General features: G+C 39.9%; 1 long non-coding RNA gene across 1 annotated transcript; it reads left to right on the top strand.

The window, feature by feature from the left end:
• Positions 1-320: 320 nt before the first annotated feature.
• Positions 321-4,005, top strand: LOC144990286 (uncharacterized). Its single transcript, XR_013654287.1, has 3 exons — positions 321-554; positions 1,246-3,115; positions 3,548-4,005. It is a non-coding gene; the product is annotated as an uncharacterized LOC144990286 (long non-coding RNA).
• Positions 4,006-19,965: the final 15,960 nt, after the last annotated feature.

Here is a 19,965-nt window from a genome sequence, read left to right as displayed (position 1 = left end):
CTGCAAAAATGCATGAAACGGTTAACGTTGAAGTACCTACAAGCTGAGTGGTTAGCTTACATTTTATTGTACAATGGGCAAAGAAAAAAAACACTGAAAGCATATTTATCTAACAAACAATGTATCTAACTATAGTTTGTTTCCACACACAACAAATTGTAATATCAAGACAAATGTCTCACCTTGACGGGGTTCTCTTCTGTGATTTGCGTCCGTTAGTTTGAAAAGAAAACAAATATATTGTTAGCATTGTCGTTATTAATTGTAACTATGGATGTCACATCCAGCAAAATTATATCTATTGTAATGATCCGGCCGGACCGTCACTTTAGTCGGGTAGCGAAAGCCAACTGATCATTTGGATGGCTTCGTTGGAGAGCTGTCCGTGCCCCATACACCGCACGACCCCGGACAGTCTCAAGCAGAATAAACTGGAGGAGAGACAATGTTAGCTTTTAGGCAACAAGCCTGTTTATTCCAGCACACATACATCCCAAACAGCATGGACGGTCACTTCAGCTTCCAGCCCTCTGACTCAAGGTTTCACCCTTAAGGCCCGTACACACCGGGACGAATATTCGCCAGGCGTTATTCGCCAGAGTTTTTCGCCACGTTTTTTGTGTTCACACCCAGGCGATTTTCGCTGACGATGAGTGGAGTGAACATGCAATTTCATTCGCTGACATTAGATGGCGCTTAATGTAAAACAGAAATACTCCTGTACACAAGGTGGCGCTGCGCTACTTTACGCTTCTGAAAGTCGCTTTTCACTCAGAAGAAGAGAGCAAGTATTTACACGCTTGTCAGAATCAAACAAAGAAAACATGAATATTTCAAGCACCAGTAGCTCCAACTGGTGCTTGGTTCGGGGATATTTTAGAATGTCCGTCATTATTGCTTCGCGGCTGTGTGTAGACGCTACTTGGCGTCTATCTTCTTCGCTGGTATGTGTGCTCAGCAAGGCAGTTTTGTGTTTGAGCGCCCCCAAGTTGTGTTTTACTGTAACTTCAGAAGCTCCAGACACGTGAGCAAAAGCGCCATTCTCATTGGTCGAGTAGATTTCGACGCGATGCGTCGAAAAAAAAAAACGAACCCGAGGCGTTTTTTTTTTTTGACGCTTTAACGCCTGGCGTTTTTTCGCGTCGGTGTGCACACTCTCGTTGGTGCCCTTTGTTTAGTCACGAGGCGTTAAACGTCGGCGAAAATCGCCGGCGAAATTCGTCCCGGTGTGAACAGGCCTTTAAGCTCCCCACTTCCCATGAGCCTTTGGGGCTGAAGGCAGCGCTAACCCCCGGGTCGCTACACTATCTATATTTATTAGGGGTGTAACAATAAGCTAAAATTCTCAATAATTTGGTTGGATTCAGAGTTCGGTTCCATGCGGTTCGGTACAGGCCACGGCTGTTAACAAATCCGCTTGATAGAAGTTACTATTTGGGAACCATAAATCTTAACTCTTTCTATTTTCCATCTAACAATCTAAGCATAGTTTACACACACAAAAAATTGTAATCAATGAAACAGAAAAATATAGCTCACCAACTGTATGCCTGGGATGTCAGTCTGACTCTGAATCGTTTTTTCAGCCGTTGGTATTTTATATATAACTGACAAAATACCCGCGTGCCGTTTATTCGGAACATACCATCTGCACGGATATGACTGCTTTGTAACTGTATCTGAAGGATTACAAATCCCGGGTAACATTTCAAATAGTTTAGTTGAAAATTATTACGGAAAACTAATTTGGAATTTGTTGCCCTCTAGTGATAAAAGTCATTAGTAACAGGAAGATTTGTTTTAACCCTTGTGCTATCTTAGATGACCCCACCCTTACATTGACCTGTTCTCCCTACCATGACAAAGGTGGATAAAGGTGGAAAGATTTCATGTAATTCATGGACACCAGTGAAGATCACAAATCATTGAAGAAAAAAGGTTCAGAGCACTGTCCAGTGGGTCTAGAGGCCCACTCCCGATGGTAAAGTGATAGCACAAGGGTACCAAAAACAACTATTTTATTTTTAATTAAATCCAGCTTTCTAGTTTAGCATTACTTTGCCTTTTTTAAGTTCTTGCTGTTTGTTATGCAACAATTGTGATCAAATTAAAGATGTTTTACTTTGCTTGATAGTCAGAGCGCTTCTAGACACACCTGTCCACACTGGAAGTTATGAAAGAAGTCCGACGACCCTGGACTTCTTTTTTTAAACACTGCAGAAGAGAAGAAAATTAAAACGTTTTTGCTATGGAACCGTCCTACATAAATGAATCTTCATAGATAAGCTGCAGTAGAGGTTTCCCCTGGAGGAAGACATTTATTTGAACTTGTTTTAAAAATAAAATACTGTTTATCAGGCCTGACCTTAGTAGATTAATATATTCTTGAATATACCGGTAGTCAGATTCAAGAAAGGCTCTTCAGAAGCATCATAGCTAGAACAAAAGTCTTTTAATGGCGTTTCTCAAAACCTATTACTGGGCCCCCTTTGTATTCATCTACAAACTCATGTAGGTGCTTCAAGTAAGAACTATACATTAAACCAATAAAATATTATTTGTTTTATACATAACCCATTAAAAGAAGACTGGGGCTGGGGGTTAATTTAGACAAAAATGTTTTACTAAATTAATCAAATCAGATGGAAAAATACCATTATAAAACATGAATGATGTATTAGACATTTTTTAAGTAATCCTTTGAAATACAAATAAAAAATGGAGAGAAAAAACAAACATAAGATGTTCTATTAGATGTATGAACTGCTTTGATAATCTTAAATCAAGATACAGTCAATATAAGTCTCACTTTGGATTTATTAAAATTTAATAAACAAATAATCCTCCATACGGCCCACATTTAGATTATTTTATTCCTTTCAAGGTGGCTCGTAGATTGATAAGTTACACAATATCATACAGAAGCTGGATACCAGTACTGAACAAGAACGCTGCAAAAAGAATCCATTTCTCTGACTGGTGGATGTTTGCAGCATGTTGCAGAGCGGCTGGCCTGAGCTGTGAAGGGGGAACGCAACTCTATGCTTGGAATGCCGACGTCACCCCGACAACGAGGGCGGAGCAATCCAGGATGCAGAGGCGTGGCGTGGCGCAGGTAATCCTCACCGGCGCATCCGTCACTTTTCTAATCTGGGCTCATAAATTGGGCATCATGACGACCCTTCTGTGTTAAAATGAACACTTCTGCTCATTTACTTGATTTTATAATGAACAAAAAACATAATGAATAAAGTCGATGAGATGAAGGCACTGAAATTGCTAAACGGCACAGAAAGTGGAACTGTTGGCAAACTTTAACAGAAAAAACAAGTGCATGTAATGCGCCAAGACAAACGAAAATGAAGACAGCGCGGCAGCTGGGAAAGAAACTGCTTCCATGTCTAGTGTTGAGTTTCTTCTGATGCGTTTCTGCAAAGTCTTTTCTCCCTCCATTCTTTGTTATTAATCATCTTCATCCTCCTCCTCGTCATCATCATCTGACGTCTGGTCCTTGGTGTCGAGGTCGTCTTCATCTTCCACCTGGAAGGAGAGAGTCACGGTCTAACTACAGCAGAGACGACACAAAGCTGAGTGACATCTTTCACCAGCTGAAACAGCTCACTGAAAGTCAGAAGAAAACCGTCAATGGGGCTGCCGAACACTGACGCCGACCTAAAACCACCATGTGCCTTGCCCAAGGGAACTTCGACAGATGGGATGGCAGACCGGGAACTGAACCTGAGGCTCTCCAATCAGAGGTCGACCACTACAAACCGTTTTCAGAAGAAATGATCCGAAGCGACGTTTAAGTTTGGTTTACTGCTTGAGTTAACCAGGAAGTCGACAGAAAAACCGCTGAGTGTGACTTTGTTTCAAGTGACAGATATCTTTATTGTATTTTAAAATCTTTGTGTTTTGCTGATTCTGATCTCCTGTTTTACATTAAGCTATAAATGTTGGTGATTAAATGCTTATTTGCATGAATAATAAAATTCATTTATTTTATTATTATTTGCATTTATTTTTATTATTATTACATTCTTTTTACTTTGTTTATTATTTTAACCAATATAATATATATATATATATATATATATATATATATATACACATATATTTATATATATATATATACACATATATTTATATATATATATATATATATATATATATATATATAAATATATATATATAATATTATCATCTTATTAGTTTTATTCTTTCTTTGGGAAGCACTTTGAGATGCTATGAAGCATGAAAAGCGCTATATAAATAAAGTTGAAATAAAGTTGAATTAAATGTTAAAGGACATTTGTTTTAGGCTTATCCTCTTTTTCCATTAGTGCCTACACTTTATTACCAAAAGTATTGGCTCAGCCATCCAAATGATCAGAATCAGTTCTCTAATCACTTTGTCCGGCCACAGGTGCATAAAATCAAACACTTTGGCATGCAGACTGTTTTTACAAACATCTGTGAAAGAATGGGCCGCTCTCAGGAGCTCTGTGTATTCCAGAGTGGAACTGTCATAGGACTCCACCTGTGCAACAAATCCCAGTGAGAAATTTTGGTGGAGGAGGAATTATGGTGTGGGCCTGTTTTTGCAGGACTACTTAGACTACTTTCCTTCCTCTTTATTGTTTTTTGTCAGAACGGGACGTTTCATCTGGAGGAGGGGGCGTATGTGACAGTCTTTACTTCCGCATTGGTGTTTGGATGACAGGTTCATGACGTAAGGTGACAAGGGTGTGTGAATGAAAAGGAGAATAAAGGCTACACCCTAACACAATGAGTTATATCGCCAGAGGAGACCACGTGGCTCCTCATGGGAGGAGAGCACCGTCATCTTGGAGTTACTGCTGCAGTGCATGCATGGGAACATTGCTCCACCACCTTCAGCCAGGCTTCCCAAGTGGGCGTTTCTCCTCTAGCTCAGTGTTTTTCATCCTTTTTTGAGCCAAGGCACCCTTTATCCTTGACAAAAATCCCGTGACACACCAGCATCCAAAAATTTAAAAAGGAGAAACTCTATGGTCTGTATTGATCTAATGTCCCTCCACAATCTCACTTGCATTTTTGTGATAATTGTGGCAGAAAAAACTGGAAGTTTCAGCTGTTTTTTTCTAAAAGATGTAATAAAAGTTAAGTTGGTTTTCAGTAATAATTTTCAACTAAATTATTTGAAATTTTACCCTCTTCCCCGTTCGAACGGTAAAAAACTGAGGGTTCGAACAGGGAAGTGAAACCTGAAGGAAGATCCGCCTTCCACGGTCAGAAAGGTCATTTCAGTTCATGTTCAACTGCTGTTAGGTGACGGAGGTGACAGTGCGTATGTCCACAGAATCAGCATGCCTAGGGCAGACATGAGGTTCCCCCCAGCCCCCCATCTCCTTACGCTCTTTGGATTTGTTGTCATCATCAATGAAGGGAAAAGAGAATTGGATAAGTCGAATGCTGCGTGTCGACATTGTTACACAAAGATAGCGAATGCCACATTAATTTTTTTTCAGGCCAGTGTTAAGTTTTTGATTTCTGGCAGCTAATAGGTTTTCTTATTTTATGAAGCAGATCACCTGAATAAGTCAGTTTTATTTATTTTTATATAAAACCAATAAATGCATTTTGCAAGTAATTTTTTACTGCCTTTTTTGTACTGAAAAATAAAACAAAAATAGATAGAAAAAAACTTTATTAATCTCCCAAGGGAGAAATTCAGGTGTCCGACAGCAAAACACAGACAATAAATAACAATAAAATAATAGTTCATAAATAGTAGTTCATATCAGATTTGTTAAACAGCCGTACCGAACTAATTACACCCAAATGTGTATAAATACATACATACATACATACATAAATATACACACACACACACACAATCTATATTAACAGGCTATCATTCTAACGGCAGAAAGATGATAAATTTGTTATTCTGGGAAGTGTAAATAACTCTGCAGCACAAACAAAATCACGTTTTCAGACTTTACAAGCTCTGTTAAGGAACTTAACCAAAGATATCCTAACAGTAATCTCATCATTGGAGGTGATTTCAATATGGTGGAAGATGAATACCTTGACAGATTTCCTTCAGCATTTCAAAACCATCATTATAATCCTTTTCTTCATTTATGTAGAGATTTCAATGTTTCTGATGTCTGGCGCCGTGATAATCCTGATGTTCAAGCGTTCCCCTGGTTTAAACCAGACGGATCTGCTAAATCTAGGTTGGATTTTTGGTTGACATGAAAATCAACAGAATTTTACATCAATAGCTAAAACTTCAGCTGCACCATTAACAGACCATTCTATGATCAAGCTCATTATTCAATCTCGCAATAATCCTAAAAGCGAAGGTTACTGGAAGTTCAACGCTAGTCTATTAGAGGAGGAATTTTATTCTCAGGCGATTATAAATGAAATCCAAAGGATAACTAACGACTGACAGTTCACCACTCAGAGGGAGAAATGGGAATTTTTCAAATTCAAAGCAAGACAGATTTCAAAAACTCATAGAAAAAGATTGAGCAGAGATGGTAAACAAAAAGAAATGGAAATGATCAGAGATATGAACTCTATTTGTTGTAAATCTCTTGAGTGAAGGTGAGAAACAGAGAGTTGCATTCCTGTAAACCTCTCTGGATAATATGAACATCTCTAAAGCCAAAGGTGCTTTTATTAGATCCATAGCTAAATGGGTTGAAGAGGGAGAGAAAAGTTCAGCTTACTTTTGTAGACTGGAAAAAAGGCGACAAGGGAAAAATGCTGTTATCAGATTGCTAATTAATGGCAGAGAAAGTACAAATATGGAAAACATGAAGAGAGATATTTTCCAGTTTTACAGTGGGTTGTACTCTTCTTCTTATTCATTTCAGGATGCTGATCGCTTCTTCAACCACATCAAGGGTTTGGCTCCTAAAGTGGATGAAAATTTTAAACAAGTGTGTGAAGCAGAAATCACTATGGAAGAAGCAGAAAAAGCCATGAGAAGTTTAGCTGTAGATAAATCTCCAGGATCTGATGGGCTTATCATGAACCTTTACAGACATTTTTGGGAACACTTGAAAGAGCAGTTTTTGTTGGTCATAAGTTGAGTTGAACATCCTTCCAACTACCATGAAGCAGGGTGTCAGTACCCTGATTCCTAAACCTGGGAAAGACGCCAGACTAATTGATCATTTGAGATCAATATCCCTCCTCAACAGTGATTATAAAATTCTAACCAACATTTATGCATCTAGATTAAAAACAGGACTGAATCAGATCATCGCAGACACACAATCAGGGTTTTTAAAAGGACGTTCAATTCACAATAATAGTTCTTGATTTGATTGACTATAATCAATAAATTGAAGATGATGGCTTCATTTTATTTTTAAATTTCTTTAAAGCCTTTGACACGGTTGAAAATGTTATCAATACTTATAAAAAAGCTCTGGTTTCTGTAAACTCAATGTCCCGGGAGAACAGTTAGCCATCACTCAGCTGGCAGACGACACGGCCACATTCATGAAGGACAGTCATTAAATACTGGAGATCATTCAGACTGTGGATTTCTTCTCTAAAGCATCTGGTTAAAACTAAATCTCAGCAAATATGAATTGTTGCCAGTTCACTATTCTGATCAGTCAGTTCTTCATAACACAGCTGTTAGGACTGTTGTGAAATATCTTGGTGTTCATATTACCAAAGATAGTCAAATAATGGAGGAAATGAACTTATGGAAAACTTTAGAGGAATGTAATGTCAATTTAAACATGTGGTCACATTTCTATTTTGGGCAGAGTGTTTCTCACTAAATTAGAATGTTTATCCAGATTCATTTATCCAGCATATTCACTCCCAATTCCCTAAATCTGCAAAGAAAGCCATAAACCAGGCCAAGTTCAACTTAATCTGTAAAAATAAAAATTATTACAAAAAAAGGAACTATAATTCAGGATTACAGTGAAGGTGGACTTAAAGCCATAGACTTTGAAAGTTTGGATGGTATGATTAACATAAATTGGCTTAGGTCTTTTCTGCAAAATGGAAGAAATATTTGTTTTCATATTCCTTCAAACATTTTCTCTCATCTAGGGGCCACTGAGTTCCATCTAAAATGTGAAAAAACTTCCTATTAAACTTTCTACTTCTCATCAGCAAGTGTTACTGTACGGCAAACTCACATACAAACATAACTTTAGTCCACATAAAACTCCCACATGGATGATAATGGAAACATTATCATTCTCTTTCCAGTAACTTTAAAATAAATGATAGAAAACAATACAACAACGTGATCAAAGCAATCCTTCAGACTTTGATTAAAATGTCCTCCAGTTTGGTTCAAAATGTTCAAGTTCTGCTTTTATCTCTGCTGTTCGATGGTCGACCGTTTAATTCAAAACTTCGAAGCTCATTTATACGATCTTTGTTTGTTAGATAATTGTTTCCAACATCTTACAAAAATCTTTCTATATCACGGCGTTACACAAGAGAGGAAATAAGCAAGTAAAGATCTCAGTTTATTAAATATCCAATTTTCCCAAAATACAAAGAAATCCATTTTAAAATAATGAATGCAGTCTATCCATGCAAGGAACTGCTACACATACGTTTTGGTTTTCCTGAAAATAACTGTTCTTTCTGTGACATAAATATTAAAACACTTCATAATATGTTTTTTGAATGTATGTATTTTTACAGTTTTTGGGAGGATTTCTTTTTTTGGTGCTCCTCAAAGTTTCCCTTTGTCAAAGAGATCATGTATTTTTTTGTCTTTCAAGTACATACATACAGCTGGCAATGACATGAAGAAAACTGCAGTGTCAATATAAACTACATCTCTATCCTTCCACTAATGAAATAAAGAAAGAAAAAAAGACTACATACAAACATTATGTTGTTAACCAGCATAGATGAAGTGGGATTGCCACCAGTTTCTGGTTGATCTATAATCAGGCTTTTCAATTTAAAATATCACCAAGCTGCAAGGTTTGTTGGTTCTCTTTTCTTTCAAGGCTTTGAAATTCTGCGGCGACTGATGAGAAGTCAACACTACATGTTCCTGTTGAACCTTCACACTTGCAGAGCTTTTTTGAGGGAGGCTTAGCACCTTGAAGCTCTCCACTCTTTAGTAAAAGTGAAACCTTTGGGTGAAGTCAAGACATGTTTGTCAAAACATACAACTTCAGCCAATCCCCACCACCAAGTTATACACAGAGATTTCTTATCTAACACAAGTTTATTATCTATGAATTGAGGGTTTTTTAACCCCGAAGGCAGCGCACCTTCAGGAAGCCTTTATTTGCAATACCTCTTTGTGCCACGAGAGGTCCCTCTAACACCAACTACTCAACCTGTTTACAGAATGAAAGGATGTAAGAGCTCCAACATTTTTTCCCCAAAAGTTTTCTTTATTCAGAATCCTTTTTGGGTTTCCCATTTTATTGCAGCAGTAATTTAATACAGCCATGGGGTTCCTTTGAATAAAACTCCTCTTCTAATCTTGAGAAAAGTGTTAAAAAGAACACCCAGACAGACAGAATTCATTCATTCATTTTTCTTAACCGTTTTTTCCCTCACAGGGTCACGGGTCTGCCGGAGCCCATCCCGGCCACTTGTATATGATATGGCTTTTGTGTATTGTTATGCCATTGGTTAAACATAATTCTGTTAAAGAACTACAGGGTCGCATTGTTATGACGTCACAGCGGTGCGGGGGGCAGCAGGAAGGAGATGCTAAATGTGTTGACAGGGTGCACAAAAGCAGCAGAAAGTTTAAAACCAAATCACATCCAGTCGTCAAACAGAGCAAATCGTGGAGGCCTCAACACAGTAAACCAAATGCACAGTGTCATAAGTGCGGCAGCTCATCACCCCATCCAAAACGTGAGTGTCCAGCTAATGAAACAGTATGTCATGCATGTGGAAAAAAGGGACATTACATGAGAGTGTGTAAAAATAGGAAGACTTTGAGTGAAGTGGAGGAAGATGTCAATGCCTTATTCCTTGGCAGTGTTACCAGCAACGGAGAGTCGTGGATGGTAAACATAATAAACAACAAAAGTGTGTCATTCAAAATAGACACAGGAGCTGATGTCACAGTATTGCCACTTCAGGTGTTCAAAGAAATCTTCAGAGACAGTTGCCCACCCACTCTTCAAAAACCAACCAAGCCTCTGTTTGGACCTGGAAGAAAGCCGTTGGAAGTCCTCGGGTTCACAGAGATGAGACTAAGGAAATGAGCTAAAGAAGCAAGAGAGGATGTGTACATCCTGAAACACCTGCACACAGCATTGCTGGGGAGACCTGCTATTCACAAGTTGGAGTTAGTTACTCGAATAGACACTCTCAGCATCGAAACACTAAAAGTCAGCTATCCCAAAGCTGTGCAGCGGTCTTGGTGAAGTGAAGCAGCCATACAACATCAAGTTAAGACCAGATGCTCAGCCCTTCTCATTAAAGACACCTCGGAGAGTTCCATTGCCGCTCATGGACAAAGTGAAGCAGGAACTGTCCCGCATGGAAGACTTAGGTGTGATAACCAAAATAGAGGAGCCAACAGACTGGTGTTCTGGCATGGTGGTGGTACCCAAAAAGAAAACAGACAAGGTGCGTATTTGTGTTGATCTCACACACCTCAACCTTTCTGTGTGTCGAGAAAAATACATCCTGCCATCAGTGGAAGAGACACTAGGCAAATTGGCTGGAGCCAGGATTTTCAGCAAATTGGATGCTAATATGGGATTTTGGCAAATTCCCCTTACAGAAGAGTCAGCCAAATACACCACCATTATTACACCTTTTGGCCGTTACTATTTTAGGCAGCTACCTTTTGGTATTGCTTCTGCTCCTGAACATTTCCAGAACAGAATATGAAATGTTTTTTTTTTTTGCATGTTTGGTTTTGTTTTATTCTTTAAAACATCCAAACTGTTTGGTGTTGGCTGTAATGGATACTAACACTTGGCATCATTTGACTGCCATAACGATGATTTCAAAACATTTGTTTACATTTATTATTTATAGGTGTGTTTATTATTTTTTGTTTGTTTGTTTGGCCTTCAGATGCTTATTAAGGCTAATTTCTTTCAAATATTTCCTTTTTCTGCTTGTTTTAGGGTTAGTTGTTAGTTGTTTTGTGCTTGAGCGCTTTAAAAAACCGTGGAGTTCATTTTGGGGTGTTCTGTGGTTGTGATTCGGTTGAGGTTTAGATGAACTCTGAACCCGATCGATTTTAACCCTTCTAACTTCCACTCCTGTGTTTAGTTCTTTGGGTCTGAAGTCTCTTTGTGTGAGCTGTCTAACATGCTTTTGATGCCTCTGCTCGCGTGTCAGAAGCTCCTCGTCAGACTCACTGTTTGGTTTTCTGCAGGGCAGCAAAGTCCAGACCAGGGTGGGCCTCCTCATGCTGCTGTGCACATGGATCAGCAACTGTCCCATTGCTGTCACGCACTTCCTGCATAACCAGGATAACGTTCCCTTTGTATCCTTCATCACAACCTTTTTACCTTCTCCCCCCTTTGACCTCTGAGTCTACATTTCTGCTTAAATGCATCTTCACATCAAATCCGACCTCTGAGCGTAAAGAGGACCCATGTGTTTATTGCTGTGGAGGGAGCCCCTGTCCTCCACTGGCTTCTCTGCATGAGCCTTGACTCTGAGTCCTGCAGCTGACGGCTCAGATCTCTGAGAACCTGGGAGAAGACGAGAGGCTGGTGCAGGGCCTTTGTGCGCTGCTGCTCGGCATCTGTATCTATCATAACGATAACTCACTGGAAAACTACACCAAGTACGTGTCTTTGAGTCACTTTAACATTCTGTTAGACTCGATGTTTGAATGAAAACACAGATTTTCTTCCCGTCGTCTTCAGGGAGAAGCTAAAGCAGCTGATTGAGAAGCGCATCGGAAAGGAGAACTTTGTGGAGAAGCTGGGCTTCATCACCAAACATGAACTGTATTCGCGGGCGGCCCTAAAGCCGCAGCCCGTCTTCCCGTCGCCGGAGCAGATGCTGTTCGACCACGAGTTCACCAAGCTGGTCAAAGACCTGGAAGGTCAGGGAGGCCGCCGTCCTCATGTGCAAGTGATGGTTTGAGTCCCAGCTGACCTAACGCTGCTCATCACAGGGGTGATCACCAAAGCGGTTCACAAGTCCAGCGAGGAGGACAAAAAGGAGGAAGAGGTGAAGAAGACGTTGGAGCAGCACGACAACATCGTAACTCGATACAAGGAGCTGATCAGAGAACAGGTTTGTCGAATTTGGCTTCTAAAAATGTTGCCCATTAGTCGGGGATTTGCTGTAGTCTCCAGATAACATCAGAGTTTGGACTGTGTGACTCAGGATGCTCAGATCCAGGAGCTGAAGGAGCAGGTAGCAGCTCTGTCCTCCCAGCACGAGCAGATGCAGGCCACTGTCGCACAGCAGCTATCCCAGATCCAGCAGCACAAAGACCAGTACAACATCCTGAAGCTGAAACTAGGTCAGTCCTCGTCCAACACGCAAAAGCTCACTCTGACACTTTTTACAGTTTCTATAACCTTTTTGTTGGTTTATAAATGATGGAGACATTCATGTCTGATCCTTTTTACGCTAAAGAGCAGCTTATGTTATTAAAGGAAATTCATTTTCTTGTCTCTTATCTGCCTTTGAGGGAAAAGCTTCCACTGTAGCTGAAGACTGGATTTGTAGGGTTTTTATTTACACTTTGAAAGGTTTGAGTCACACGTCCCACAGAAAAAGTCCCTTTTCCCTGAGCTTTTTCAGATTTTTAGTTTTTGATGATGGCTTTTGGTATGAAACGTTGCTGATTATTGTAGTCCTTTTTTTCCTGTTTTCCAGAAATGTAAAAGAAAGTCACTTCTTGGTTTTCAAAGCTTAACTTTGTTCCGTCTGTCGTGTTGCAGCAGAAGCTTTTTATTGCAGTTAAGACACAAACATGAATAACAACACAATTTGCCATCAACTCCTGTGACCAATCACCTGCTTCCTGGCCCTTCTAGGCATTCTGGGTAGTGTAGTCATATCACATTACATAATATTTGTTACTGTGCCTGATTGAAAAAAAAAACAGCCAGTAATCTTAAAATATTTTCTTGATTTCCTTTGATGGTAAATAATATTTTCAGTCTGTAAATTCTCCCAATTGCCTTAATGGTGGTGTAGTGGTTAGCACTCTCGCCTCACAGGAGAAGGTTTGAATCCTGGCCGGGTTCTTTCTGTGTGGAGTTGGCATGTTCTCCCATGCATGTGAGGGTTTTGTGGCTTCCTCCCACAGTCCAAAAAGCGTCTTCATAGGTTCACTGATGACTCTAAAATGTCCCCAGGTGTGCTTGTGTGAGTTTGTGTACCTGCAACAGACCGGCGACATGTTCAGGGTTTTAACCGCGCCTTTGGCTTGTGACCCAAAAAAAGGTTTAGCAGCTTCTGATGATGGAAGAAAATTCTCCAAATCAAAGTCTTGTTTAGCCTTTTAGAGTTCAATGAGACAATTTTGAGCAGACATTTTGATTTGAGAGATAAATCTTCATGTCTGCGAACCACAGCAGGTCTATAGTGCTGAATCAGCAGCTTCTATCTGACTCTCCTGTTTGTTTAAACAGAAACGGTGTTCCCGTCAGCCCTCTATAGAAATGAGACTCGTTTTACCTCAGAATTTAATCGATGCTTTAAGAACAGGTGTGTGGTATGTCTGAAGGATTGGAGTGTTTTGGTATGTAATCATGTGTATTGTCATCTTCAGGTAAGGAGAGTCCGAGTCAGGGGGACGGCTCCCAGCAGAACGGACTGCAGACCGAGGAGCTCTCTCAGCTCAGAGAGGAGCTGGACGAGCTCCGCAAGCAGCACGCAGTCCTGCAGACGCAACTCGCCGAGCGAGACGCACTAATCACCACCCTGGTTAGTAGATCTAGAAGATTGAGTGAGTGTGTGAGTGAGTGAGTGTTTGTATGTGTGCTGGGATGAGGAGGATTCTAAAAACGTCATGAAATAAACCAGTAAATAAAATAATTTCTGCTGATTTGAAAAGTGACATTTTTGTTCAGATCTGAAGAAAAACCATTGCATCCGTTTTTGTCACCAGCTGTAATCTACTTCAATTTGAAGGTTTAAATGTCTTGAAATGTGATTCCTGGTATTTAATGTTTATTTATTTCATTGTAACTGTAGCAGTCGAGCTCCCAGACGACAGAGAGCCCGGCAGGAGGATCAGACAACACAGAGCTGCTGCAGGTGAACTGGGACTTTTTTATGTGCTGATACGAGTTTGCTCCAGTTAGTACATGAGAACAACGCCAAACTGTAAAAAGATCCGGTTCATGTCATGTCTGTCATGGAGACTTTAAAAAAGCACGAATACAGATACGCCACAGGGCAGTGTGCTGAGCCCTCATCTTCTTCACTTTGCTCCCTGTTTTTACTTTGAAAATCCTAATGGATGTGGACCATCAGAGCAAGTGGTGCTCGGACACAAACCTCATGGAAAAAGCCTTCCAAAGCAGACCTGAAGGATCTCCTGGTTCAGATCATTGCAGATCCAGTCTTGATGGTAGAAAGAAGAGTTTGCTGACTATCACCAGCTGGTTAAGACTTTTCTGCAATAAAGGTGTAAAAAACACAAACAAACCCCAAACTGCCTCCCTCCATCCTGTGAACATCTGCAGGAGCTCAGTTCCTCTTGACTGTTTGTCTGTCCGCTGCTGAAAGACCAGATCTTTCCCTAGAATTGTTGGAGTTGAGCATTTCAAACAATCTAAAAAGAGACGATCAGAACAGATGAACAGTTTGAACCGTTTCCATCTGGCAAACCGTTCAGAGCGCTAAAGTCTGGGACTAATGCTTTCTATAGTCGTGCATTTTAACATAACTAAAATACTGCTATATTTTTCTCAAGTGATCGTTTTTTGTTAAGTCGCAAAGTCGGTTTGGTGAGATTTTTTTATCATTCTCACTGATCAGCTATCAGCTCAGTTTCAGTTTAGCTGTGTGGGACTTTGATCTCAGAGCTATTTAATACCCCGCCTGTGGTTTTTACACAAACCACCTGGGGCCTGTTTCAGAAAAGAGGTTAAGTGTAAACTCTGAGTGCGTTAACCCTGAAATCAGGGAAACCCTGGGTTTTCTGTTTCAGAATGGGAGGTTTGTTAAACCAGAGAAAGCAGATTAAGTCAAACCCGTTTCTGAAAGAGAGGTAACTTATACTCGGAGTCAGTGTCTATGGTTACTTATGCTGTGAACCTAACCTGGTCGGGAGCAGGTTTTACTCTGTAAACTCAAGGTTTCTGCCGGTCCCCTCCCCTTTTTAAAGACGAAGCGGTATGTTTCGCTTTAACCTTCATTGCCCACATTTCCGTCACACAGAGACGGTCTAAGTGACAAGAATGGCTTGTTCTTTCTTGGAGGACCCAATAGACGAGGAGGCTGCATTAATTCGTAGAGAATTATATTTACCTCGTACGAGGATTTTGAGAAGACTCGATTTTTTGTCATTTCCCCATACGTTTTTGTTTGAGCGTTACCGTTTTTCGTTGCAGTCAATTACATATATACAATGAAAACAACATTAGATATGTATTGCTATGTAGATGTTTCATATGTCAAATATTGTCAACAAAGCCTACATCCATGACATGCTCAAATTTGACCTGATTGAATTATGTTTTTATACTTCATTTTTAGCTGCTGCCATGTTTACAATGATTTAAATGCAAACTTAGGCATTAACTTGAGCAGCTATGTTGTCCCACGCTAACTGTCTCTGTTTTGCAGATGCAGCGGTGTTGCTTTTCTTCTGGAATATATGCTCATATTCACTGTAACTCTGCAGCAGCACGTCAAGTTCAGCTGGAGAAAAATACGCAGACCTCTTTTTTTCACGGTTGCCATGGTGACTCGTGATATCTGCGCTCCATTGATAATGGCTTCTTATAGACGCGGTGCGCACGCTCAACTCCGAATCAGTCCACTCAGAGTTGATTGACCTAACGTGGATCAGCTTCTCTGAAACAGAAAACTCAGAGTTGTTAATCTCCCGATTGACCAACTCAGAGTTCAAGTTCAACCTCAGAGTTGGTTGAACCTCCTTTCTGAAACAGGCCCCTGGTCTGAGAAAGTCTGTAGTTGTTCCAGCAGGAGGAGTAAACTCACCGCCTGTGAGGCATGACTTACAGAGGTACCTTTGGTGCTGAACCTTTATTTAACTCTCAGGAGTCTAAGGTGGAATTCAAAGTTTTTGTCTCCTTTGGAGTTTGATGTTTTCACCTTAAAAACTGTTGGTCATTTTTTTTCAGTACGACTTTACCAGGGTGTTTTAGTTGTCATTTTGCTGTATGGTATTAACGCATTTGACCTGAAATCATACTAAAAGAAACCCAAACTCATGCAGATTTATTTTTTTAGCTTGAAAATACAAATGTTTTGTATAATTTATGATTAACTATGTAGACATTGGGCAAAGCGTTCAATGCAAACAAACTGTCAGACCTTTCAGTACAGATATGGGTTCAACCAACTCTGAGGTTGAACTTAAACTCTGAGTTGGTCAATCGGGAGATTAACAACTCTGAGTTTTCTGTTTCAGAGAAGCTGATCCACGTTAGGTCAATCAACTCAGAGTGGACTGATTCGGAGGTGAGCGTGCGCACCGCGACTATAAGAAGCCATTATCAATGGAGCGCAGATATCACGAGTCACCATGGCAACCGTGAAAAAAAGAGGTCTGCGTATTTTTCTCCAGCTGAACTTGACGTGCTGCTGCAGAGTTACAGTGAATATGAGCACATATTCCAGAAGAAAAGCAACACCGCTGCATCTGCAAAACAGAGACAGTTAGCGTGGGAAAACATAGCTGCTCAAGTTAATGCGAAAGTTTGCATTTAAATCATTGTTATGAAATATTGACTGTAATAACTTTTTAAACAGCGTAAGAAGTGAAATAAAAAATGGCGGTATTTAGGTGTACTTTTGAAGTGTCATTCCTGGTGTAAATGCATGAAATGCTGCATAGTGTACAGAATCAATCTGGGGGGAAAATGCATTTAACGTCGGTAATGTTTAGAGGACTTTTTTGTTAACCTTCCCCTCTTGCAAACGTTGGTCAGTTTAATATTAATACATGCAATTGTGTTTTTAAAAGTGAACTTTTGTGTACTTTTGAACCTTTCGCTGCGCGAAAACTTCTCCTTTCTTTTCTCTCGTCTTTCCGACCGTGGTCAGAAGCGCAGGGGAGATTTCCTTCAGGGCCGAAGGGAATTCTCCTTCGGGGTTCACTTCCGTTCGAAACCCTCAACCTCCAGAGCGGATTAAGAATGACTCCAAAACAGTTATTCTGGGAATGACACCTTCTCTTTATTTAACTAAGTGCTCCGTCCTCCGAACACACAATATATACCACGCTCACCCCCCCCCCCCCCATCTGCACCTGCAATCGCCCCTCCCCTTCTCTCTCGTGGATCGCACCCCGCTCAGCACACACACGCTGCAACACTACCCTTGTATTGATCAAGTGGTATAGGTTTATATGGGAATAAGAAAGTAAGCAGTACTAGCAAATTGTGTTTCCAAAAAGTAATTGTTACATTAATCTAATTCAATGTCCCTGATTTCATTTTTATGTAGATGCAATCCTGCAGGAATTAAAAGAACATGGCAGCAGCTAAAAATGAAGTATAAAAACATGATTCAATCAGGTCAAATTTGAGCATGTCATGGATGTAGGCTTTGTTGACTATATTTGACATATGAAACATCTACATAGCAATACATATCTAATGTTGTTTTCATTGTATATATGTAATTGACTGCAACGAAAAACGGTAACGCTCAAACAAAAACGTATGGGGAAATGACAAAAAATCGAGTCTTCTCAAAATCCTCGTACGAGGTAAATATAATTCTCTACGAATTAATGCAGCCTCCTCGTCTACTGGGTCCTCCAAAAAAGAACAAGCCATTCTTGTCACTTAGACCGTCTCTGTGTGACAGAAATGTGGGCAATGAAGGTTAAAGCGAAACATACCGCTTCGTTTTTAAAAAGGGGAGGGGACCGGCAGAAACTTTGAGTTTGGAGAATAAAACCTGCTCCCGACCAGGTTAGGTTCACAGCATAAGTAACCATGGACACTGACTCCGAGTATAAGTTACCTCTCTTTCAGAAATGGGTTTGACTTACTCTGCTTTCTCTGGTTTAACAAACCTCCCATTCTGAAACAGAAAACCCAGGGTTTCCCTGATTTCAGGGTTAACGCACTCAGAGTTTACACTTAACCTCCTTTCTGAAACAGGCCCATGGTATCAGAAGAAAAAAGCTCTACAAAACATTTGTTGCCCTCCCTAAAGTGTTTTGTTTTTAATCTGAACACATATTTGGGAGTGTTCCGGTTCTGGGTTACACAACAGGACATGTGGCGTGCCTCTCTGCGAATACAACTATCTTCAAATTACTTAAAAAGTTGATTTTTCTCCAAAAAACAATACGAAGACCTCAAAAAGTCTCTTGACATTATTCAAGAAACGCTGAAAAGTTTATGGATCAAGTGTCGGCTAAGGTAACGCCACTTTGGGATATGATGGAAGAGTTCCGAAGATTTCGGGCTTTAAAACGAGCAGCGAGAAAACCGGGTCGAGATTCTGGAGAAAAGACTGGACGATGTGGAACAGCAAGTAAGGATGAATAATGTCCTTCTCACTGGAGTACCAATCAAGCCTCGAGCGAAGCTGAATACAGCTGGAGCTAGCACTGCTAATGCTAGCGCTAGCGTAGCTAGCAGTGCTAATACGGAGATCGGTGCAGAGTCTCTGGTGCAGCAAATACATTCATTTCTCACATCTAAAGGAATTTCCCTGGATCTCAATACCATCGAGACCTGCCACCTGCTCCCCAGGATAAAGGAGACGGATAAACCAGCGATCCTCATCAGGTTTGTGAATCACAAACACAAGCTAGCTTTGATGAATCAACGCAAAAATCTCAGAGGATCTGCTGTTTATCTGAACGACTATCTGACTAGAAGGAATGCTGCAATCTCAAAACATGCACGGCTTCTCAGGAAGCGTAAGCAGATTGAGAACACTTGGGTTAAAGGCTGCAGGATTTACGTCAAACCACTCGGTCCACTGGACCGGGCCAAGGTTGTGGTTGTGAACATCATGAAGGACTTTGAGAAGTGCTTGATTACGGTTGTATGAAACAACGTGGAGTAATAAATCAAAGAGCCAAATAATTTCAAGAAATATGACGCCTGGATTCCTCACTTTCTCCATACGTCTGACGTCACCTGAATAACAGCAGAGTTCTGACCTGCAGACAACTTGACCTCAACTTTCACCGCAGCTGATATCAGCTGAAGGATATGGACCTGAATCTAATGTCTGCAGACATAGCATCGAAGAGAAATGTTAACTGTTTAAACCCAGAAGATCGGCTGTTATCAATAAAAGAAGAAATGCCAACCTTGGACAATTCGACAGTTTATGGACCCTTTTTATTTTTTCCCCTACAGCATTACTTTATTATAAAAAAAAATAAAAATACAAAAAAATATATAAAAAGAGTAAAACAAATGATTAATCACTTTTGAAAATTGTTAAATTGATTGACTTTTGATATTACTTCACTAGCTCCTAAAATTGATAAATTGATTCAAAAATCTTTCCTAATGTAGCATAACTTTGCACGTTTTTAACTTTTGATACTTGATGAAATTTTGCTATGAAATTTCCTGAAACAGTGTTGTGTCTATTTTACTGATATAGTATTATGTTTTAAAGCATATGAATGACTTTTAAAAGTAACATAATTTGCATATATTTCAGATGACTGATCTGCATTTGTCATGTTGATTTCTAAAATAGTTATTTTTGACGTAGTACTTAAGTAATTCATCTTTGGCATGTGCTTTATTGATACCTTATGATTGTTAATTCTGTCTGATAAAACCTAGGAACCGGATATTGATAAATCATGTAATAAAATGGTTATAGTATAAC

This window comes from Oryzias latipes (assembly GCF_053564925.1).
Source record: "Oryzias latipes strain Hd-rR chromosome 1 unlocalized genomic scaffold, Olatipes_Hd-rR_3.1 chr1_Y".
Classification (NCBI taxonomy): domain Eukaryota; kingdom Metazoa; phylum Chordata; class Actinopteri; order Beloniformes; family Adrianichthyidae; genus Oryzias; species Oryzias latipes.
This window is presented reverse-complemented; position numbering and strand designations above follow the sequence as displayed.